Below are 24952 nucleotides of genomic sequence, written 5' to 3'. Positions count from 1 at the left end.
TGTTCGACAGAGTGATCACATAATGTACCAGCTTAAGTGGTAAATAACTGATGTGTCCTGTTCTTTCTTTGCTTTTCTGAATGCAGTATTTTCTTGTTTGTCAAGTTTATGCATGTTATTTAAGGCTTTTTTCCTTCTTCATGTGACAGTGTAAGTTTATTTCTATTTTTATGAGAGTAGCAGTTTAATAATGCCATGGTAGGAATTTAGGATGAATTGTGGTTTATGAACTATTAGAAGATAGACTTCTCATTTGTGTTTTGAGAGTAAGAAATTATATAATGTCATCTTTAAGTAACTAGAGAGGGGGAAATAGTAGAAGTGTTTTCTGCATAGTCTCTGTGTGCTGTTCAGCATTTTGTTTAGATGGTTAATAGTATTCCTTAGCTGGCCGGGTCATACGGCAGTTTCCAGCATCCTGAAGACATTGTTACAGCGGTCCTGTTAGGAAGGTGCTGAGTGTGTCTGACACACGGCTCACTTCTCTTGGTAGAAGGAAGCCTTAGGGGGAAGAAATATTTCTAAGTGTCTCCCAGCTGTATGAATGCTAGAGCACCTTTTGAGTACTCGTTCATTTTGTGGTTCATTTATCAATCAAGTTTGATACTTACTGCATGCTCTGCTCTATCTATATCAGACACTGTACTAGGTAGGCATCCAGGGAGGAGTTCCTTTCTGATCTATGGACTTGCCGATGGGGGAGGGATGGGGCAGCCAGAGCAGGCTGGGAGCCTAATGAAAAGATGGTCCAGTGTGGGTGGCAGGAACCCTGACAGGAAGAGAGGAAGAAGAGTTTGAGCCTTACATGCTTTAAGAGATTGCTGTCCAGTGCCGTTCAAGTGTACACCACGGGCCTCAACCTTGTTTGTACCCAGTTCTATGTAATTTCACTTTTTTGTATTTCTTTGGAGGAAATAGAAGAAGCATTTATAATAGCAAACAAAAGGGAGAGTCTAATTGACCTGTAGACCAGAAGGATGAAATTAATTGTGGTACCTTCATGAGATGGAGTTCTCTGCAGTCATTAAAAATCATATTGCAAAATAGTATTTAATGGCATGGGAAATGCCATCTAATAAGTGGTGAAGGGGGGAGCCTATAAAGCAGTATGATCTCAATTGGGTAATGCTGCATTCTCAGTCAAGCCCACCTGGACTGCCCAACTGAAGTTGCAGCAATTCCCACCCCTGCCCCGTGCACTTCCAGTGGCCTTACCCTGCTCTACTCCTTATCACTCCATACTTACCACTTTGTAACAAATACATACAGTTTCCTTGTTTATTATTGCTTGTTGTCTTTTTCTACTGATGTAATATAAGTAGTAGAAAAGCAGAAAATTTTTTTGGTCTAGTTTATCCACTGATATATCCAAAAAGCCCAGGAAAGTGTCTGGTACATGGCTGGTCCTAGTAAATACTGTAATTGTTGAATACATTTTGAAGGAAATGTAGTTGGCCTATAATAGAGATGGTTGTTGAATTTTTTCTTTTTACTTTTCTGAATTTCACATATTTTTATAGTAAACCGAGATTAAGCTTTAAAAAGATATTGGTACATATGCATTCCTCCTGTAGACCAAACTAGTTTATCTGGGGAAATGGCTGAAGGGACAGTCAAAGAGGGTGGGACCAAAGCCTCCCAGCTGTGTGCAGAGAACAGTGTCTGGCTGGATCTCAGGATCTGACCTTGACTGGCAGCTTGGTTTTGTGCCGTTTCGCCGGTCGCGCCCCCCTGCTTGTGGCCGCCTCCATGTCTTGCTCCTGTATTCTCTTTCCTCTTTTTCCTGGTCACCGTTTCAAATTTTGCATTTCTTTCAACTGCCAGCTTGAGTCAAACTTTCTTTTTTATGGCCTTCTGTGACTACCCTGGTACATGGTCCTTGGAATTCCCACAGCACTTGCAAAGTGTGCCAAGCACAGTGTTTGAGGAGACCCTGCCCGTCGTTCTTAGTACCTGGCTATCACAGCTGGCCCTCGGGGGAGCCGTGTTTGCGATGGCCATTGACCAAGGAGGCTAACTCTACCATTGCTGGCAGCCAAGTGGGAGCTATTTTAAGGCAGAAACCATAGAAATACTTTAAGCACATATGCTCCACTTGTCTCATGTTATCTTTTCTCTGCAAGTAAATGACAAGCTGCTTGAGAAAAAGGTTTCTATTTTCCACTTTCCTTGCCCTCACTACTGCATAAACAGTTCTGGTCTCCAAGTTGATACTGCATACTTGTTGGTTGGTCCTTGGTTCCCATACATAAAATAAATGTTTCTGACCTTTCCGAGATGGCATAAGAATAATATAAGGGCAGTGATTTGAGTGCCTTAGAAGGCATTATATATGTATGCACATATATATTTAATGACATTTTGTTATTAATAATTTAAAGAGCTAATAAACTGCAGTGAAATGTCCAAGATATAACTTGGCTGCAGTAACATTCTGCTTTAGACTTGCACTATTTTTATTCATGGAATACAGATTGATTTTTTTGGCAGTGAGGTATCAAACAATAGATTATTCAACTCAGTAAATATTTATTGAGATTCTGCTACTTCCGAGGCAGTACAGTCAGCGCTGAGGAGAACGCAGAGGTCAGGCAGAGGCTGCGTGGGACCCGGGGCAGGCGAGACAGGGTGGAGTGGGGCGCTCTGTGGCGAGCCCAGAATGAGGAACGCTGTTAGGTGGGGGGCTGTAGACATGGGGAAACAAGGGATTCCAGGTGGAGGTAACAGCATCGAAGAGGGCTGGGGGTGGAGTCATTTGGGAGAAGAGTGGGTTACCCCTGGGCAGGACTGTAGGGAACATGGGGTGAGGGGTGTGGGCGATGAAGCCAGCAGGGAGGTTTGGGCAACGTGGAAAGCCTTCGTGCTGAATGAGAAGCTCTGCTCTCAGCCTCCCAAGAGGCCTTTGGGTGTTTTACATTAGAAATGGGTTTTGAAAGAAAAGGCTTACAGTTTTTATATAGTTTGATAAATAGAAGAGTGATCATATGCTTTTGATATCTGTGATATTTATGGTAATGCCTTTCATCTCATAATGAAATTTATTCAGTGAGAATACATAAAATCAAAGAGAGAATTGTTTGCTTCCAGAAATAGGTTTTTTTTCTTCTTTTTTTCCCCTGTAGTTGCATAGCCACTGGATTGGACTAGAGCTCAATTTGGCAAATTTACTCAAACTACTCTTGAGGAAATAAAAGTAAATTTCACATAGTTAAATTATTTTCTCAAAGCCAATATAAAATTATTGAAATACTGTGCTTTTGAATAAGATCCATGTGTCTGGACTCTAAGAAAGCTGCTAAGAAGCTTTGTGGTGATTTTCAGAATGTTATTGATAGGATTGATGCCATGTGTACACAGTGAGTGTTTTGATATCAATGCTCTTTCTGTCTATTGCTTGTGCAGAATTTGATTTAGAGTCAAAAAATAGTCATCTGCAACCAGCTTTAAAAAAAAGTGTTTGGGGGAGGAATCTAAACCATGACTCCTGCCTCCCATTTTGGCTGCCTCTCTGTGTTCGTTTCTGGGTGTGGGGCAGACCTGCATGGCTGGCGCTCGCCTGAGTCAGACCCTGTCTGCGACCGGCCCTCCAACCACGGTTACTGGAAATTCACAAATTATCTCGGAGCACTTAAAGAGGCTTCACAAGTATGTGTTCCTAACACTGTGTGAGCTACCCGTTTTCTTATTTAAATAGATTAGCAGTTTAGAATTATATAGTTAAGAATCTTTGGGTTTGACTATTCCCATGAAGTAATTGATCAATGACTTAATAATGTCTTTCTATTAGGTAAAAAAATTTTAATTTGTTCCTTGTTTAGTTTTTAGATTCTGAAATATGTTCAAAGAAAGCCAGTTGACTCATATGTGGAATGTTTGTCTATTTTCATAAAAACTAAATTTTTCTCTATTTTGTGTGTACATGTATATGTATGTATATGTGCATATGAGTATATGTGTGAATGCGTGCACACACATGGTGTGTGGGTGTATGGGTGTGTTGTGTGCATGTGTGCATGCATGAGTATATGTGAATGTGCACACAGTATGTGGATGCATGGGTGTGTTGTACATGTGCATGTGTGAATGTGTGCGCACACACGTGTGTGTGTGCATGGTATACAGATGTATGGGTGTGTTGTGTGAATGTGTGTATGTGTGCACATGACTGTGTGCATGGTGTGTGGATGTGTATGCATACACCATGTGCATGTGTGAGAGTGCACATGTACAGGAACCACATATGTTTGTGCATGTGTGCATGCACATGTGTGAGCTGTGGCTCTGGGAGTGGAGCAACAAGCTGAGGAGCATCTGTTCCCAAACTGCATTTCTGAGCTGGCTGCCTGGATGAGGGTGGATTGAAGGGCTGGAGGAAGGGACAGTTGTGGGAGTGACTTCTTTAAGAGTCCCCCCGAAGGGCATGAGTGAATGAATAATGAAGTGCCATGGACACGAGTGAATGAATAATGACCGAGACATGATGAAATCTGTTTGGGAGGAAGAGGAGTGGGCTATGGCCAGTTTCTCTGGGGAGAAAAAGGCCAGCAATGGCCAGTTCCTCCGAGGAGAAAAAGGCCCCAAGTGCTTTTATCTGTAGCCTTTTATTGGGTTGTAATACACAGGAATACAGGGCGACAAGGATCAAACAGTAGATAACATTTTAAAGAGATCTGAGTCAGTGTCTGTCAGGAAGAGAGTTGCCAGAAACTTTGGAAGACATACTCATTTCCTCTCAGACCCTTATCATATGAATGAAAGCACTGTTAGCAGAGCAGATTTCACAGGTTTATCAGGAAGCCTTGGTGATGCAAGATTTTTCCCCAGGACACCTTCTACCACAAGGCAAGGAGCTGCACCTCTCCCCAACAGGTATTCAGGCTTAAGGGGATTAGAGCCAGGAAACACTTCTCCCAGAAGACATGGGGACTCAGGCTTTGTCAAAGCTGGGGGGCGAGAGTCCATTGCTCTCTGTTGCAACACACCCCCCAGTCCTTCCATGATGGCCTCCCAAGTGATCATGTCTGGCCTAGGTTGCCCCCCGCTGTGAGGTGTCTTACCCGCCAAGGACTTTCGACCAAGCTTTGGGGGCAGGGAGGAAACTGAGGCAGCATTTGCTACCAGAGACAAGCTTTGTCTCCTGCGGCCGGCATTCCAGAGGTCGTCTCTCGCCCTTAGCCACAAGGGGTAGAGATACAATCTCTAAGATCAGGCAGAGTGGTCTACAACAGACGGTCACTACTTACTTTCATAATTGTAAAAGAAATGGTGAGAGCATGTGTGGTTTTACCTTTCTTTTTGCATTTTTGAAAGAAAAGTAGAAAAAGTGCTTGTCAGAACTGTTCCCCTTTGTGTAGATGACTGTGTTTCACACGGGGGCCCACGTTCTCTTGCCCCTGGAACAGGCGAAGGGCACGATTCGTGCCGCTCACATTTTCCCTTTCTCAGCGCACTGCCAGCTTCTCCTCATGCTGGGAGTGCGCAGTTCTGTCCAGCTTCACTGTCCTCGTTTTCACAGCAGTTCTGATCTGTACTTTAGTTATAGTCCTTCTAAAATATTAAGTGGAAGGAAATTGCATGGTCATTCATAGAGTTTAATACCTTTTTGTATGCTTTATCAAATGTTTGAATTCTTACCAATATTTAATACTTTTATAATGAAATTGTGTGGATGGCATAATCTCTCAGTCCGTTCTCTGCGGTGTCATTTGTAGTGATTTGTGATGGCCTGTGAGCTTCACATTCTCTCTTGCAGAGCAGCAGTGACCCTCTTGGCATTTCGAAAGTGTTCCTTGCTTGAGGGAGAGACATTCAGCTTTGAGCCGCACAAACCGTTTTCCTTCCTGTCATTTCATGGTCACGATGGACTTAGTTAGGATCCTGACCTGCTCGCACTCCCGCCGGTCTCGTTGGTCAGGCGTGCATAGCCCGGCCTGTTCCCTCGTGGTTATGTGGCATAACGCTTAAGTCACTTCACGCTGTAAGTACTCGGGCAGAGTGGGAATTATGTCTTTTGAGGAGAAAATGTTAATAATTGACTAGGTGAACTATCTAACTAGAACAGGCAGAAATAAAAGAGATGGGGTTTTCTTCTTAGGCCTGGGGCAAGCTATTGGATTTCTTTGGGCCCAGGTTTAAATTAGTTGTAAAGGGAGGGCAATGGATTGGATACTTTTTATTTCCCTACAGCGCCGATGCTTTCTAGTCCGACTGCCAAAGGCCAATACCTTGGGCTTTGGGGCTGCAGGAAGAACACTGGTAGAATATTCTTCTCGTTTTCCTCTAGCGTGTGAATTGCAGTTCTGTGAGCTTTCACAGAGCGCGGAAAACCCTCCTCTTACTGTGTGCGTTTCACACCAGGAAAGAGAAGTATTTTGCATGTTGCCTGGACTTAAACTAGACAGACAACTGGGGATGACTTCTAAAGGAATTAAATAAGCTAAATCTGGGCTGCCACGGGAAAGCTGTCATTGAGAGAATGTAAAATGATGAGGGAAAACTTTTAAAAGATTTATTTATTTTGTTTTAGAGAGAGAGGGAAGAAAGGGAGAAAGAGAGAGGGAGAAGCATCGATGTGTACACTGATCAGCTGCTTTCTGAATACCCCCAACTGGGGACCTGGCCCACAGCCCAGGCATGTGCCCTGACTGGGAATCGAACCAGTGACCTTTCAGTTTGGTCCTGCTCAGTCCACTGAGCCATACCATCCAGGGCAAACGATGAGGAAGTTCTGACTGGAAAAATGAAAGATGAAGCTAAGTCTAGAACATCATCAATACGTGGGCAGATAGCTGTGGGCCCTTGACTTATCTAGGGAGAAGAGATCACAGTGTTCCCTCTTAGAAGTTGAAATAAGTGTGAATGAATAGAGGATGTGCGTTTGTCTAGGGGATAATACATTTTTAGTTACTCATTATCCCAAATGTAACTGACCCACTCTCTTACATAATGTGTGATGCGTGGGAGAAAATCAGTGTCCTTTGGGGGATAACAGGGGAGAAGACCATGTCTTCTGAAGCTACCAGTCTCCCTTGGTTACAAGGACGGCACCAAATGCTGTGCTGGGTGGATTGTGGTTTTGCTTCGGGGCTGCAAGTCAGCGAGGACAGTGGTGAAGGCTCCCGCCCTCCAGCTGGATGCGGGAAGAGGTGGGGTGAGTCATCGACACAGGCTGTGAATAGGAGCATTTATCCCATCAAAAGTCCCCTCAGAGCCTGAGCACCTTGAGACAGTTGCCTGTTCTCCATCCTTCCTTCTGAGTTCTGGCCCCTGTGTATTTATTATCTTAGGAGGCAAGGTAACAATTTTATAACTGTTTTAAACACTGCGTTAAAAGCCTGAAGGAGCCGTGGTATTTAACACGAATCTGTGGTGAACAAACAGATTCGTACTTTATTTTCATAAATTCCAAGTTTATCAATTAGGGTAGTTTGAAGCTGAGTAAAAAATGCCATTTCTGTATCCAGCAACCCAATAAAACCAGTAATGTCTTCATTCCTTGCCTAGATTTACAGCTTTGAAAAATGTTTTCAGCACAAATGGGCATCTGAGGAACTTCTGGGAAGAATATACGAGAACTAAGAGGTCGTGAGAACAAAACTGCTTTATTTCCAAGAGTGTACCCTGAGCCCTTGCACGGGACCTCCAGGGGCCAGGGAGCCCCTCCGCTGGTGGCTGGAGAAGTCTTTGCTGTGAGGGGAGTTTCTGGTTTTGTGTGGAAAGTGATGTTTATCTATTGTTTTAAAACTGCCAGAGTCTTGCTTGCACCTGGCCAGGTAGCTCAGTTGGTTAGAACATTGTCCCAACACACAGAGGTTGTGGGTTCGATCCCTGGTCAGGGCACCTGTAAGAAGCAACCACTGAATGCATAAATGAGTAGAACAACAAATTGATCTCTCTCTCTCTCTCTCTCAAGTCAATAAATAAAAATCTAAAACAATTGCCACAATCTCATCAAAGCCAAATCTGAAGGCACTTTCAGGGCCACCTAGAACAACAAGGGGCGAGAACTGTGGTGCTGGGGAGGAGGGGACTGTCACCGGCTCGGGCTCTTCTTGGCTCTCATTCCTAAGATTCCCTCTCGATGAGTTGAAACTTTTTGCACAACAGAAGTAATAACATACTATTAGATTTCACCAGGTTGCTTCAGGTAATACACTTGCCTCTTTAAGTGTCTCATAGTACAAGGCTTTCCCCTAACCCCCCTCCCTTATTCTCAGTTCGTTATCATTCTTTATACCTTCCTTCTTTGTCCAGGATTGAAGCCTAAGGAAGTGCTGCCATCCCTGGCCACGCATGCCTGGCATGTCAATAAGGCCTTCTTTGTAGCCTCTAGGATGGTCTGTTCCCAGCTCCCGAAAGCATGCACACTGTGCTGTTTGGAAGGGAGCCCGTTGTAGGAACTGCCCCATCCTAGGAACTGAGACCTAGGAAAGGCAAATTGGGGTGTTGGTCATTGCTTGTTTTAAATTTGTGATTTGCTCTGGCTGTATTTAGTCATAGCAAGTGATTTTCAACACCTTTTGCTTTTAGATTGGGGGTGGGGTGGGAGAGAAGTTTAAAAACAAAATAATCATCCAGAGAAAACATAGGGTTTTCATAGTATTTTATCCTTAAGCCATGGCAGGAGATAAAAAACATCCCATAAGTTCAGACGTGATCTTAAGTCATGGAAGATGGAAAAGTTCATCTTCCGGACTGCGGTCATTTTTAAATATGTGGATGGTGTTCCAGGGAAGTGCTTTCACAGCCGCTTGGGGGGTCTGTGGCATTGCAGCTCAGAGTGATTGTGACGGATGAGGAACATAATGAGGAACATAATAGGTCCACAGACAGAAAGCGTGCAGCAGTTCCCCTCGTCTGTGGGAGAGGATGCCTGAAACCGCGCATAGTACTGAATCCTATACATGCTATATTTTTTCCTGTACCTACACCCTTTTCACTTAAAGAAAGCACCTCACGGCTTCTCTTTGGCTTATCTGAATTGCCAGCATCACTACTCTTGTGCTTAGGAGCCATGATTAAGCAAAATAAGTGTCACTTGAACACAAGCACTGTGATACTGCAACAGTGGATCTGAGACCTAGGTGGCTACTGAGCAACTCCTGGGTGGGGAGCGTGCACAGTGCAGACACGACAGACAAAGGGGTGATGTGCCAGGCGGGACAGAGTGGGATGGAAAGAGGTTTTATCCACTTGACACTGACGAATTATCTATTTCTGGAATTTTCCAGCTATTGTTTTCAGACCGCAGTTGACAAACCGTGGAAAGTGCAACTGCAGATAACAGGGACTGTCGTCCATTGTGCTTTCTCGCCCTTCCAGGTGTGTGTGACACTGGCTGGGTTTTCTCTCTGGTTGCAGATGTGCTGGGCACTATAGGCAGGGAATGAATGGGCTGGACCTTGGCGGGTGTCCATGGGGTGGCGAGCTGCAGGCAGAGGCATTTTCTCTCTCTCGGGAGTGGCCGAAGGCACGGAGAGGCTGGATGCTCAGGGCAGTCTCCTGACGGGAGGGAGAGGGCAGCTCTGCTGATGGTCTTGCAGAAGGTCTTGCGGTCACCCCATCACTCACAGTAGATGGTAGTGAAGGAGCCCGACGAAGCTATTACCCGCGTCGGACACTGTTACCAGCGAAATGGAACGGAGCAGTATCATCTCCTTCTGATGTTTCCTACGCATCGGAACGCCTGGGGTCGGTTGCTGTGTTTCACCTCAGGACTAAAAGGTTTCTGATCGGGAAAGAGAAAATCATAAATTATAGGAAGCTTTTCCTGAGGAGGAAATACTGTTTACTAGTAACACACAGTCATGAACTAGTTAGATGGCATACAAGCCTTTTTAATGAAAACATCGCTAACTTTTTTTTCAGAATTGAAATTTTATCTTATGTACAAAGAGCTAGCTAGTTAGCTAGCATTGTTTCTGTGATGGGTAGGTGTCTTAAATGACCCATTCAAGGAAGTGATTTTTGGCCCAACTTAATGAAGCCGTGTCCTTCCTGTGCTGACGGAAACACCAGCAGCCCACGCTGAGGCCGCGTTTCCGGTTGAGCAGATGTGGCAAAAAAGAAAACCTTGGCCAGATTTTCTCCGCTGTTTCCAGGAGAGCTGCTGGGGACCCATCTTGCTCTCTCGAGTGCAAAGAGGCAAAAAGGTTCACCTTAACATTTTAACTTGGATTTTTAAAAATCAGTAAGAGTGTTGGGGACATAAATTTATGTTGTACTTGTTTTAGTTACTGGATTTCAGTAAAGAGCAGGAGAAAAGGCAGAGAGGAACAACTTTAAATGATAGGTGGGAAAGGAGTAGCTGCCAGACTCTAAAAATATCCAGCTTCCCAATCAGAGAACAGTGGAAATCAGGAAGGGGGGTCGTGGCTACGGAATATGGGCTGTTTACCAAACCTTGACAAACTAGCATGAAAGAGCACTCACTCTTTGATCAAAATGAGTTTAAGAGGAGACGCTGCGCACAGATGCAATTTACTGCTGAGGAGTGGAAAGGCAGGACATAGTTGTGACTTTGTCAGCACAAGGATGTCTACTAGGAGACGAGATGTACCTGACCTTTTGGGCCGATGGAAAGGGCTGACCTTGTCCTTCCACAATAGCAGAATATTCTAGGTGTCTGTCGCATTTATTTTTACTGGGGGAATAATTCAGATGATCATGAAATAAGTCAGGAATGAAGGACTTTGTGTCTGTTCCAATCCAGACTATGCATTGCTGGTGCTACTTAAAACAAAACTAAACTAAACTAAACTAAACTAAACTAAACTAAACTAAACTAAACTAAACTAAACTAAACTAAACTAAACTATATAGCAATAGTAGTACTGTATTACATAACATTTGAAAAGTCTTAAAGTGTGAGCCATGATGTCAGATCCCTCATGAGGAATACAGTCCTTGGATTCTAGAGAGTTTTGGTTTTTTTTTTTCATTTTAATTTTTGACTGTCATTGTGTACACAGCGTTACTCGGTGCTGCTGAGTGAGGGGGCGTAGGGAAGGATTTTGCAGCATTCCACTCAGGAACCGTAAGGGGTGATGAGCGGTGATGCGAGCAGGAGGTGCTTCCCGGGCTGTGACTCATTTTCACCGGCTCTGAAGCTCTGAGCTGAGCCTCTGCCCGATGCCCAGGAATGAGGAGGGGGGCGCCCAGCACTCTGCAGCTCCAGGGTGGGAGGACTGAAAGGCCCCATCCCTATAGAATGAGGTCGCTCTCGGAGATTTGGGGATGCACACTCTATTTAAGAACGTGGTGTTTTGCTATGTGAAGAAGGAAGTGTGTTCTGAGCAAAGGAGACGTGAGTGCTCCTGTTGCTGGTAATTCTCACATAGGAGAGCATCACCTTTGATACAGGGGGCTGCGTGGGAGTGGCTCTGAGAACATCTCTTTAGCTGTAGGAGCTATTGGTGAGGATGAGAATGGCCTTCTTTGTGTGATGGCAGGCAGATTAACTCAGAACCCCAGAGTCTGTAGATGTTACAGGGCCAGGAGGTTCTGGTTGGAGCCACTCTCGCCTCCAAACCAGCCAGCAGCAGGGAAGCACTGGTATTTCCCACAGATTTGCAAGATTGTAATCTTTTGGAGGATGTGGCACCGTGGTGTTATAGAAAGATTATGGGGTTGAATCCGACTTCTGCCACTCATCAGCAGTGATAGAAGGTGTAATTATCTCCAATTTACAGATGAGGAAATTGAGGCTTAGGGGGATTAAGTAATTCCCTTGAGGCTCATAGTTAAAAGAGCCGGGCCATAACTCAGGCTTTCCTGGCCCCCTGCACTGCACTCTTAAATCTGCTGTACTCTCTCATCTTCTTCTTCTTTTTTAAAAATTGTGGAGAAGACATTTTTATCTCCTCTGGTCCCATGGCCAGATGGGTAGGATAATACAGTAGGCCCTTCATAGTTGTGTGTATGAAATTGGGATTAACAGTGTGAACTCCAGAGCACAACAGATGGACCAGGTTTCAATCAAGACCTGGACACTTCCTAGCTGTGAGACTGGGCAAGTTCCTGAACTTTGCTGTGCCTCAGTTTCCCCATCTATAAGCCAGGGACAGGGACAGTACCTACCCTGTAGTTGTTAGAATTGTAAATGAATGACTACCCAGAAAGCACTTAGGACGGAGTCTAGCCTATGACGAGCCTCTGATAAACGTGAGCCATTATTGTTTTTGCCGTAAATCACTCCCATCTCTTCAGACAAGAGAAAAGGTGGGCACTTTGTGGTTTTAGGGAGCCCAGCTTTGTCCCCTTGGCGGGTGCCTTGCTGCGGGATTGCACACTCTGATGGCTGAGGTCTGGGCCAACAGTGCGTGAAGCAAAGGTGGGTGACCTGCTAGTCTTTAGCCAACAGCCTAGGCTGTGATGAACAGGGTGTGTGTCCTGTACTTGTATTATGCAAAAAAGAAAATGAGAATTTAAGCCGGCAACTGATTTTGATTACTCTCTCTCATGCTAATTTACAAGGTCTGGGGAGATTCAGTCTGAATACTTCACAGCCAGTGCAGACATACGTGTTCTGAGAGATTCCTGTGACTAATTGTCTACTCCCGAGAAACATTCCCTTTCGTGGTAAACACACAATTCCTTGCAGACGGCTTTATGGAAGTGTTTGAAATGTCAGTGAAAATTAATGTTTTCACTGCATTGGGTCAATGCAGAGAGAGAGCACCTAGGACAAGGAAAGGAGCCCTAGTAACAAATGATAATGTAGCTGGGGCGCAGAAAGGGTTGCTTAGAGTTGAGAGTTAGAGATGGGAAATGATGGAAGCCATAGGCGAAGTGGGGCTGGGTTGTGGAGTTCTGTTTTCCATCATGAACTTAAGACGATGAGCAAGGAAATACCATTGCACACTCTTCCTGGGAGATCCCTTGATCAACTCCCAGAATATGTATGTATTTCCGTAAAGGAGAACTCGACGTTGAAATGCCAGAGCCTTCCTGCAGGAAATGTACATGATAAAGACATGTACATTAAAACAAAACAAAACCTTAGTATTATCGGTGAGAATTGAACGAGTCATTTCATTACTTAGATTAATAAAAAAAACCATTTGTGAAGCTAGTTACTACTTCAGCAAACATAACTAGCCATCGGATACTGGCTTTTGAATATCATACCCCAAGGACCTATTTAACACACGGTTTTGTAGATTAAAAGGTGAATAGCATGTATTACTTTTTAGCTCCAAAATTCCCTTAAAGGAATTGAAGTCTGCTAAAATAGCATGGCTGATAAAAATCCGGTGAACCTGGGACTTGCTTTGATTGTGGAATTCCTTATGATTCTTCTTGGTGGTTACTATTTTGAAACATATCTTAATAAAGGATGGTTGGTTGGATAATAATTAACCATAATTCTTCTATCACTGTTCTGCCTGAATAAGATTTCAAAGTTGAAGGATGCTTTAATGACAGCCAGTTAGAACACAGAGTAGATGCCTGAGGTTTCTCTGCGTCAGGCGTCTAACTGAAGTCTGGACACTCAGTGATATGGGGCTCAGCCCACTCGGCCTATTGGCCCCGCCTCCGGAGTAGAGAAATACACGTTCTCAAAATTAGCTTTAAAGGCCCATGTAATCTTCCCCCATGGTATCCTATGTCCCATCTCCTGGCACTCCTCTCTGTTCACTCTGCCTTTGTCACACTGTCCTTTCCCAAATATCCGAAGCATGTGCTCATCTCCAGGTGTTTGTACTTTCTGTTCCCTCTGTCTGGAACACTCTTTCCATGATGTAGTTATTTTTCCCTCCTTACTAAGATGTTTTCTTAGTCCCTATCAATGCTAGATTGACATTTACTTTTCTCTCATCACACGAAAATGTTATTCCATTGGTTTTTGGCTTGCATTATAACCCCTGAGAAATCAGCTAAATGTTGTTCTTTTGGAGGTAGTCTGTCTTTTTATTCTGGCTGCTTTGCAGATCCCGCTGTCTTTAGTGTTCTGTGGTGTCTCCATGCTGTTAGGTGTGGAGGTCTTTTAAAGAATCGGTGCTGGATGTATTGGATCTTCTGTATCTTTGCATGGATGTTCTCCATCACTTCTAGAAAATGCCCAGCCGTTGTCTCTTCATATACTGTAGGGATGTCAAACTCATTTTCACCGGGGGCCACATCAGCCTCTCGGTTGCCTTTAAAGGGCCGAATGTAATTTTAGGACTGTATAAGTGTAACTGCTCCTTAACTAGGGGCAAGGAGCTCAGTGCTCCTGCCAGGTAGAAACAAGGTGCCAGGCGGGATAAAACCAGGGGAGGGCCGGATTTGGCCCCTGGGCCTTGTGTTTGCCACCTGTGATATATTCTCTGTAACCCATTATCTTTCTTTTCTCATGGAAATCTAGTTGGGTCTGTCAGATATCTCCAACGTCCTTATGTCTTTTTAACTCTCACTTAATATGTTATGTATGTTCTCTGCTTTATTCTCAATAATTTATTCAGCTTCATCTTCAGGCTCATGAAATGTCTCTTCACGAGTGCCTAGTCTGCTAATAAACATATCTCTTTTGTTTTAAATGACATTCATCTGACACACTTTTAATTCTAAAAGTTCTAGTTATTTTAAAAACCTGCTTATTTTTATTAGTTTCTTGTTTCATACCCATCAAGTGCTACTTTTATTTCTTTAAACATAATTGTTTTATATTTTATGTTTGGTAATTCCAGTGTCTGAAATCTTTGCTGATCTATTTTGGGGGGGGGGTCTGCTGGTTCTTGCTCCTGTGTATCTGTGACTTTTAAATGTATATTCAGTTTTTGGAATATTTGTCTTTGGGGCTTCTTGGAGATCTATACTGAAAGCGGGTTTCTCTAGAGAATTTGTGTTTGCTGCTACCACACTTCTTGGGTTCCTCCCAACCTGGGACCACCTTAAAACAAATTTTTGGCTTGAGGTTTTCCAGGCCACCCAGGCACTGTGAATTTGGACTGGAGGTCCTGTGTGATGACTGGATTTTGGTGACAGATTTTTAGGGTGACAGATTTGGTGACAGATTTTTTTCTTCACATATTTGTAGGGTCGAGACAGTCAAATTTTCTTATGATCCCTGGGACGCAGCCATAATGCTTGCAGATATTGTGACATTGTGTAAATTAGAAAAAGCCACTTTTTTTTCCTCAAGACACTTTATTGCTATTGGTTAGAAAATTTTCATAACATTAAAATCTAAAATGACTGTGAAGTGGATGATAGCCTTGGCGTTGCGTGACTCACAAGTTGCCCTGACTTCTGCTGTAAAAATGTACCCCCACCCCATTCTGCCCATCAAATCCTGTGCCACCTTTGGTGCCTCACTCAGCCCATCCCCCGAGCAGACACCCCTAATTTCCTTACTCTCATATGAACGGCATCTTCTGAATTAGCGTAGTAGCAGTGGTGCATTTTTCATAAATGTACTACTTTTTGTTACTTACACTTTTTCAATCTTATCTCCATTACCAGACCGAGAGCTGCATGTTTTATTCATATTTCCATGTTCAGTAGCACTCAGTGGAAGGCCTTAAGCACATAGTTGGAATATTTTTCTTCAATAATTAAAGGAAAGAATTTAATTGAATAACAGGATGCAAACCTACTAAACAAAGGATTACAAAAGGCTAGCAATTTGGATGGTGCATAAAGATTCCTTGAGTCTCGCATGCATAGTTCAGTAAGGCTGTCGAAGTGGGTAAAAGTCTCCTCTGGGGAGTGGAGTCTTATGTTAGAAAGATCTTAGGATTTTTTGGTTTTTTATTTTTGCACTGTCTCAATGTTTGAAGTTTAGAGTGGTTTGGCAAAACTTCTGTCTGATTCTAATGGAGTCAGAAATGTCTGTTACAGAGGGAAGTCTTTGTACTCTTCCAGGAAAACGAGTTTTACCAATCACTGTTTTACTTAGAGATTAGGTCACACTGTTCTGCAAAAATTATTGCTCTAAAATTTATTTGATCAGTACTCAATTTGTTAAGTGAGTGAATGCATGCCACAATTTCTGTTGCTTTCCAATTCTTTTCCATTATGAGGTGATTTTTGAAAATTTTTAAAAGTTGTATTTTAGTAGAAGTGGAAAAATGCTTTATTTTAAATCTTGACTTTGCTCTGATACCCCTGGACATTTCCTTTGTATTGGACACTTTTTATAAATTGCCTGACCTACATCTTTAAAGATTCCACAAGCCCTGGCTGGTGTAGCTCAGTGGATTGAGCACAGGCCTGCAAACCAAAGGATTGTGGTTCAATTCCCAGTCAGGGCACATGCCTGGGTTGCGGGCCAGTTCCCAGCAGGGGACACATGAGAGGCAACCATATATTGATGTTTCTCTCCCTCTCTCCTTCCCTTCCCCTCTAAAGATAAATAAATAAAATCTTAAGATTCCACAAGATTTTCATTTTAAAGATGGGACAACTTTGGCCAAAATAACCTGTCCCGGTCACTCAGCCAGTTAGGGATGGGGCTGCCACGTGCTGGGTCTAGGATCCCCGGATGGCAGGGCCCTGGACGCCGCACACTCACAGATTTGGCTCCCTAGTAAGATTTGGTCAGGCTTTTACATTTTAAGCATTAAGTGTGTTTAAACTTCTTCCCCGCCCATTTGAAATTTAAAGCTCATTATGACAGTAACAGGATATGACCCTATAGGAAAGTGATGATTTCTGTTCTTGTTTATTTGTATTTGGAGAGGCAGCTGGGAAGTATTATGTGCAGTGGCTGTGACTGACCCGCTGCCTAGTGTTCACAGCCCAGTGCGGAGGTTCCGAAGCCCCCAAAAGTAGTCAGGAGGTGTGCATTTTGTGATTGTGCAACAAGGCACTTTCGTGCAGTGGGCACCCCGAGAGGGGTGCTGGGCTCTGGCCAGATGGACCCGGCTTCTGGTGGGCTATCCCTTAGGAAGACTTCCTCATGAGGAAGATGAGTTCCATCACAGAGGAAGTGGGGTGTGGAGGGCGGCTGCACGGTCAAACACTGCAGCTGCGCGTGCACTTGCAGCATCTAAGTGGGTTGGGGGTGAGTAGTTGGGTGTAGGGCCTGATGCTCGGGAGGAGTGGATGGCTAAAGACTCGGACCGCGGACTGAAGGCATACAGAGCGATGGATGGGACTTAAAGCCACACGGTTGGACCAGGACCAGGGGCTGGGGCCCAAGGCTCACAGCAGCCAACGAGAAGGGAGCCTCCGGGTGGTGGTGACAGCAAGGGCTGGCAGAGGCCGGAGTGTGGGACCTGCGCAGTCAGGGAGGGGCTTGCCCTCTCAGGGAGCGCTCAACAGTGTCCACACCGCTGAGCGCTCAGGTCATAACGACGTGGGAAGGTCCCCACTGGAGTTATTCGGCAACAACCCAGGAGAAGTTAAAACTGACAGGAGATGACCGTCAGTTGGGAAGGTGGGTTGAAGGAGGAGAGAAGCAGAAGAGAACAGAAGTGTTCTGGGTTGGGTCACCAGGTGGTTGCCGGTTCCTTTTAGGGGTCGGCAAATCTGGGAGGGAGGAGCAGGTCTGAAGAGAAGGGGATAGATTCAGTTTTCATCACTTCATAATTCACTTCCAAGGCTTTCATTAAAGTAGTGGTTTCATGACTCTCAAACCTATATTCCATAGATTATTGCATAGACAGAGCAGAGGTTGAAAGCAGAAACCTGGTGAATGGACGTGGAGGAAGAGGAGGAGTAGAATGTGAGGAAGGCCGAAGGCCAGAGAAGGTGCAGGCAGTGGAAGCTGCTGTCATCTCTTTAGCCAGGTGGGGAGAGAGTTTGGAGGAAAGGATGACGGTCAGCAGTTTCCATCGCTGGAGAGGGGTCCAGTGAGTTAACAGCTGAGAAGTGACTATTGATTTTGGCAGTCTTCAGAAGTGTAGAGGGTCAAAATCCAATTAGCACAGGGATTTTAAGGGAGTTTAAGTGGATATGCTGAGAAGTGGCGAAAGCTGGTACAGTCTGCCGTTGCCTGAGGTTGACTGGGAGTGGAGATATAACGGGGTGTGGCCAAAGAAGTGAGGGGTTATTATTTGGGGGGATGGGATAGATTTGCGCCGTTCATTTGCTGATGGAGAGAGGCCATATAGAGAGGGAGTCTGAAGATCCCAGAGCGGAGAACATTTAAGGAGTCAGGTGCCAGAGGAGATGGTGGTGGATGGGAGGAGACACTGCAACCCGTGAATTAGGAGGGCTGAAGGTAAAGATGAGAGGGAGCAGATATTTCTACATATGCATAGATACTTACAGTCAATGAATATTTGATTTACTGTCAGTGTCACTAGTCAGTTTTATCAACTTCCACTCCTGATCTTGGACCAGAAATATTTAGCTTTGGGAAAGTTATTATCACCCCCATTTTACAATTCAGGGCATCGGCAAATCCAGCCCACCTGCTGCCTGTGCTGCAAACTAGTTTTACTGAAACATGGCCCTGACCCAGTTCATTCATTTACATATGGCTTGTAGCTGCTTTTGCATGTACCAGCAAACCCTAAAATATTCACTGTGTCTGGCCCTCTTCAGGAAAAAACCTCTTGGTTTTTGATAAAACCGAGGCCTGGAGGGAATGTTGACTTCAGAGGACCCGCGCCTCGCCATCCATCTCTGAGACCACTTTTCTTCTGTGTTACTTGGTGTCGTCCAGGTGCTGTGCACTCTTAGAATTATCTGGTTCCTCCTGAACCGGGAACTTCCAATAGTTACCATTGCAAAGAGTCCTGGCCTCAGCCGGGAACACTGCTTTGTCTCAGCTCTTCCTAAAGAGGAATGTGCCGGACAAAGGAGTGTGCCATGGCTCTGCTTTCCATGACCTGGGATGCACTGCTTTGCTCTACTGTATGGGATTGCTCTTCTTCACCTTTTCTTTTCTTTTCATTTCAGTATTTAATTTCTTTTTAGAGAGGGGAAGGGAGGGAGAAAGAGAGGGAGAGAAACATCACTATGTGGTTGCCTCTGGTGCGTCCCCTACTGGGGACCTGACCCACAACCCAGTCGTGTGCCCTGTCTAGGCATCGAACCAGTGAGCCTTTGGTTCACAGGCCAGTGCTCGATCTACTGAGCCATACAAGCTAGTATGGCTTTCTTCACCTTTTCTAAGCTAAGACTCACTTCTCTGAAATCATGGCCCAGACTACCACATATGTATTCCTTATCCCAGTGGTTTTCCTTTAATTTCGTTAGCAATTGAGTGTGTTGTTTGCTCCCCACCCCCAACATTTTCCGTTCTCGTCTATCTCCCATCAAAGACCCCTCCTGTCTGGGGGCCTCTGTACTGTCTCCACATGGAATCCCTGGAGGGCAGGGACCGAACTGCTCCTGTCATCAGCACCTTGTGTCCCACCACTGCGGAGAGTTCTTGGTGCTCATCAGATGAATTTACATTAAGTTGAAAAAATGTAAGTGCTTTGCAATTGCTCACTTATGTAAAAAATGGTGTGCTGATTACCAGCCCTGCTCAACCGTTGCTGAAACCAGATCCTCTCCTGAATTTTTTGAAATCTACTTTGCAGTACTGACCAGACTTAAAGCAATGTACTTACAGGTGCATTTTCCCTGAGTCATACTGCCCAGTCTTCAAGAGAAAATGCAAATCCGTTCAGATCCATTTCTTTGCCAAATTTTCAAATGCTTCTGAAAGGGTTGTGCTTTTGACAGTTGTGGTTAAGGTCTACCCCTTAACTTGTCAGATTACAGATCAGTAATCTGATAATTATTATTTATCAGAATACGTGTATTCACTTACACGTATTGGTTACCACCCTGCTACTCAAAATGTGCTCTGCCCACCAGCGGTGTAGCCATCGTTTGGGGGCTCGTTAGAAAGGCAGAGTCTTGGGCCCCACCCCAGACTCGCTGATCCGGGAGCTGCATTTTAACAAGATCCCTGCAGTGCATTACTCACTGAAGTTTGGGAAGCACTGCTCTGGGTATTGACTTTGTAGTTCAGACAAGCACACAAAACCTAGGGTCCTACCTCGCAGACCTTCTATACCTTTCCTGTGTTATGATGGTGTGGTTCTGTATTTTATGGTGAATATTTTCTGTGTCAGAAAAAGATGCTGTTTTTCTCTGTTATTGTTAGAGATAGATCATAATTAAGAGATAGATCAAGTTTGCTTTCGCTCTTTTCACCACCCGAAGTGCATTAATTTCTCTCTTTATGTAGAAATAGCAAAGCCTAGCAACGGTCTCCGCCGCAAGTCGGGGGTGGTCTGTGGGAGGTGAGCAGCCTCAGCCCTGGCTGTCGCGGTAGACAATGCCGTTTTTATGTGTATTTTATTATTTCCCTTTGATAAGCTTGGAAATTGCTCTTATGCATAACTGTGAATACTGTATTGCAGTTTTATTTCCCATTTTTTCAAGTCCTTCAAAACAAGTCAACATGTGTATAAAACTACATTTCTTCAAAAACATTGTGTATACAGGATCCAGCACAAATAATGCCCTTTTTTTATGAGCTGGTAATCTATACCAAATCTTTTATTATAAAATCATAAGCACGCAGCATGTAATTCTGTAACATTACAATATCACACTCAGGCACACCATATGACATTTTAGGAGAAATGTTCAAATTGCTGTCCATCTCATGTGAGACATTCATGTACCCTACCAACCACACTCAATGGCGTTACTTCTGCTGGACCCTGTATTTCATTCATAACGGTAATTCCTGTCATCCTTCTTGCCAGTTAATCCAAGCAGGCAGAGTAAAAAAATATTGCATATGTTTATTTATTTTTGGACAGATCACCCACATGTACAGAATTCACAAGGTCCCGTGAAAAGTTACACTCCTTCCTGCCCCCATCCTCTGGCCAGGAAGTTGTCTCCTTGGGGATGGCTGTTTGTACCAGTTTCTTACGAACACTCTCAGAGAGAGTATATGGACTAGAAAGTTCAATATAGTCATGGCCAAGGGGGTGAGCTCTGGGGCCAGAGTTTGAACCTCAGCCACTAACTTGGTGACCTTAACCTCAGTGTGCCTCAGTTTTCTTATCTGTAAAATGGGTATGTTAATGGTATATAGAGAGTTGCTGAGAAGAACTAGTGAGATATTTCATGTAAAGTGCTAAGATCAATTCTTGACATGCAGAACACATTCAACAAATATTAACTACTAACATTATGTGAGCATTTCTTTATCTTCATCATTTCTCTATATAAACAGTAGCATACCCTATATACTTTCACTCCTTGCTTTAAAAAAAAAACAACTTAACAATGTGAAATTTTCATGTACCTATTGGTTCATTTATTATGTACAGAACTGCATCATTCTTTTTAGTGAGTTGACATCATTCTGTTTTATGGATATACTTTATCCAGGCCCCTATTGGTGTATATGGAGGTTGTTTCCATTCTTACACTTGTTACAAAAGGTTTTGGGGAAATGGCGTTTGTCTGTGTGGTGGTGAGTCTGCAGGGCAAATTTGTAGAAATTTGGAAAATCTGGAAATGGTCAGAGGAGAGGTTTTGGTTTGGCTCAGCTGCCGTCCATAGAGTGATGCGTCCCTGCCCGCAGAGGAGTCTCGTACTTGTGTCGACGGTCAAATGTTAACTTTAATTTTTAAGATAACAATTTTCTTCATGGATATATCAAAAACCCCCACACACTTGGAATTTGATTAAGATCGCTTGATTCTTAAGTGTGAGAAAGAGGAACAAGGTGGACTAGTGAGCTGTTTTTAAAGAGGAACTGTGCAACATGCAACAAACTGGCATTACGCTCACCTCCTCCCGCAGTATTTTTGAGATGCTGGAACGAAACACGGCGTTTGGAAACCCCCCCAGACAGCAGTATATTTTTGGGGCCTCAGTTCGCATCGGTGCCCGGCCGGCCTCTCCGGCGCTCCTTGAAATGTCTTGGCTGCGCAGGGCCGTGTGTTGCATTTGTTTTCTGAGTTTGCGCCCACACAGAGGGCCTCTTTCTTTTACTCAGATGCCTCATTATACAAATTCTTGCTGCCAATGGAGCTGGCCATACAGCTTGCATTCAGGGTGTAGGCAAAACAGTTTCTTCTAAAGACTTTTGAACAGTAATGTGATCTCTGAAGTAAAGAGGACCAGAATGTGGTATTCTGTAACATGTGTGACCTTCAGTTAGTAATTTTTGAGCAATCCAAAATATTTGGAATTTGTTTCTTATCTATTTTACATTTTGGAAACAGTTCAGTCATTGAATTTTATGGAGTGATCTGTTCTCCTGAAATATAATTCTAGTCTGTGGTAAGAAGTATGATTAGTACTGAGATACACATTTTTAATTCATTTAGCAGATGAGCGCTAGCTAGGTTCTTTTTGAATATTCAGATGAGATGAAGAATTGAAAGAGACGCAAACGTAACTTTACATTCCAGGAAGAGGCATGTAAGCACAAGGCTGTTTTTAGTCACTGGCACCAATCAGAAAATGCTGGCTGCATATCAAGCGTGTTGAACATGGTACCCAGTCGAGGTGACGCGGGGCGAGCGGGCACTCAGTGGACCTCTCCCAACCTGGTAGGAATGCCCTTGTTGTCGTGGGACTTTTGGAAATGACCTTCAGGGTGGACTGTGATGCCTGGGGTTGGCTGCTGTGGATTCGTGAGGCCCACAGTGGAGGGTGTCGTGGGGGCCACAGAAGGTTTGCTCTTGTTGAGGGGACCAGCAGACAGGTAGGGCTCCCAGATGCTCTGGGCTGAGCTGAGTCACTCAGACATCCAGATAATGCGTGTTTTCTCTGAGGAGCACCAGACTGTTTGTCAACATGGTGGTCATCCTTTTCTCTTAGCAGCTTGACATGATCTTGACATTGAGGATGTGTGTCTTTCCCCTGCTCTTTCGAATATAGTCAACACAAGAGATGCTGTTAAGCTTCACAATGGGTACAATTTATGTGGCTCTTATTATGTGGTAGGTCTTTTTGTCAATTAATTGTTAGACGCCAATGAGAAAGATGAAAGATTAAGGCTTACAGAGTTTAACTAACATGTGCAAACTAGTGAGGAGACAGAGCTGAGATTCACACCCGTGCTCTCCTGCCCGCCGGACATAGAAGTGCCTACACCAGGGGAAGGAGCTGTCACATTTGTCTGACACAGTTTTCTTTTTCTAAGTAAGGGCTTGTTGTTTCATTATTCAACTACTTGTAATTACAATCAGTTTTAATGTTGCTGATGATTTGCAGTATCTCCTCGTGTTACTTCTCTGAAAACTGAGGTCTTGCTCCATCAACATGTTGTTAGAATTGCCCTTTCACTCTTGTTTTCAGCCGAATCACCTGGGGTCTTTCATCAGCTTCTGGTGATGGCGGGGGCTTTGCAAGTCTGTCTCTGTCTGTCTGTCTCTCTCCAAGGTCAGTGTCTGATCCTCTTATGCACAGCAGGCAGCATTCTTATTGTACAAATACTTACTGTGTATTTCTAGTATATTTCTCTTACCTGTCTACCAAGTAGTATTGATTTTTGTCTTCATAATTCTTTCCATCACTGCCAGTTTTCTTCATCCTTTGTTCAACATATTTTTTTAAATGTCATTCAATAGGCTTACTCTAGAGTTATTGATTTCTCGTCCTTAGCTTATTTCTTGTTATTCTTGTAATTATAAAGCTTATTGTGCTTTCTAGAATGTGCATCCCTTCTCTTCCCCTCTCCTGCAGTTATTTTGTGACTTCTCGGGGTATTAGTTTGCTGTGTTTTTCCATCTCTTTGTCCCCAGCTCTGTTCCAGGCTGTTTGGGATCTGGGCTGAGGTGTGGTGGAGCGGAGCCCGGGCCAGTTGCCGGGGAAACCCACGGGGACTGACAGCGCCTGGGTTTATATAACCACTCAGGGTCAGAGCCGTGTCATCCTCTCCCTACCTGTCTCAGCGCCCCCTGCCAGCTCCACGCCAGGCTCTTCCCCAGGGCCTGCAAGTCGGCCAGGAAGTGGAAAAGCAGGGCCCACCACATCAGGGGTGCATGGTTGGCTTCTGTGGCCCCTGGTTTCATAGGAGAGTAATGGGCTCCATTCATTGATAAACATACTGGGCTTGAACTAGGCATCTAGTAGTTACTGTCTCAGACCTTGCACCCACCCTGCAAAGTTACTTACTATCGATGTTTGATGGCTGGCGGAGGAGACGCATGCTCTGAGAGGTGAAGAGTCTTGTTAAAGAGCACAGTTTGTGAATGGGTGCACTGGGATGCCAACTCCTGTCTGTGTGACTCCACAGTCTGCACCGTTTCTGCCCCAGCATATCTTTCTCTGCCAAAATGAACTTGATACTTGAGCATTTGGATTAGATCCTTCGTGTCCTCATTAGGGGGTGTCTTAGGTGTTCCCTACTGTTGTTATCTTGATACCAGTGCGTCACGCTCCCTGGAGTTATTCATTTCTCCCTGTGTGATTCATTAAGAATCTCAGTACATTGCTTCCTTTGTTCATTGTATCAGAAACAAGTAAACGGCCGTCTTGTTTCCCAGCTTCCTGCCTCAGTAAGAGCAGGCCTAAATTAATTATAACATGTTGCTCTGATAATCTAATAATATAAAATCAAGGTTGTTGACTATTATTTCCCTTTTAATGAATTCACCTTCGCCACTCACAAAGTTTGTAGATGGATCCTTTCCTTTTTTGCTGCTGGTGTTTTCCCTCTCAGACCCGTGTCTTGCCTGTGCTGCCTGCCCTACAGGCTGCCCGGGTCTGTGTATATTGAGGATGTTAATGCTTTCTCCCTTATGTTTGTTGAAAACATTTTCCTAATTAGTTGTTGGCTTTTATTTCTTAATAGTTTTCGATGTTTACATGTGTTTAATTTACTAATTTTATTTTATTTAAATTACTAATTTTATTTACTAATTTTTATTTTATTTTAAGAATAAAACTATTCTTAATAGTCTTCGATGTTTACATGTGTTTAATTTACTAATTTTATTTAGCATTTTAACTTAGTAAATAATTTATGATACTTAAAATGACTAAAATTACTTGGTAAATAATTTATTACAATATATGTAGCTTTCTATGTAAAAATAAGTTCACT

The 24952-nt window shown here is 43.9% G+C and overlaps 1 protein-coding gene across 5 annotated transcripts in view; it reads left to right on the top strand.

The window, feature by feature from the left end:
• Nucleotides 1–24952, top strand: part of CSGALNACT1 (chondroitin sulfate N-acetylgalactosaminyltransferase 1) — a 305921-nt gene that overhangs the window by 75067 nt on the left and 205902 nt on the right. The window contains exon 1 of one of the 5 annotated variants that reach the window (XM_037161276.2): nt 10067–10151. The exons of 3 other annotated variants lie outside the window; for them this stretch is intronic. The gene's annotated coding sequence lies outside the window, so the exon portion shown is untranslated. Of the gene's footprint in view, nt 1–10066; nt 10152–22267; nt 22452–24952 lie in introns of those variants that run through there. One more of the 5 variants, XM_037161263.2, reaches the window with a different exon arrangement.

The sequence above is a fragment of the Artibeus jamaicensis genome, unplaced genomic scaffold, assembly GCF_021234435.1.
Source record: "Artibeus jamaicensis isolate MK-2021 breed Jamaican fruit bat unplaced genomic scaffold, CSHL_Jam_final scaffold_833, whole genome shotgun sequence".
Classification (NCBI taxonomy): Eukaryota; Metazoa; Chordata; class Mammalia; order Chiroptera; family Phyllostomidae; genus Artibeus; species Artibeus jamaicensis.
Note: the sequence above shows the minus strand (reverse complement) of the source record. Positions and strands in the feature narration are given on the sequence as shown.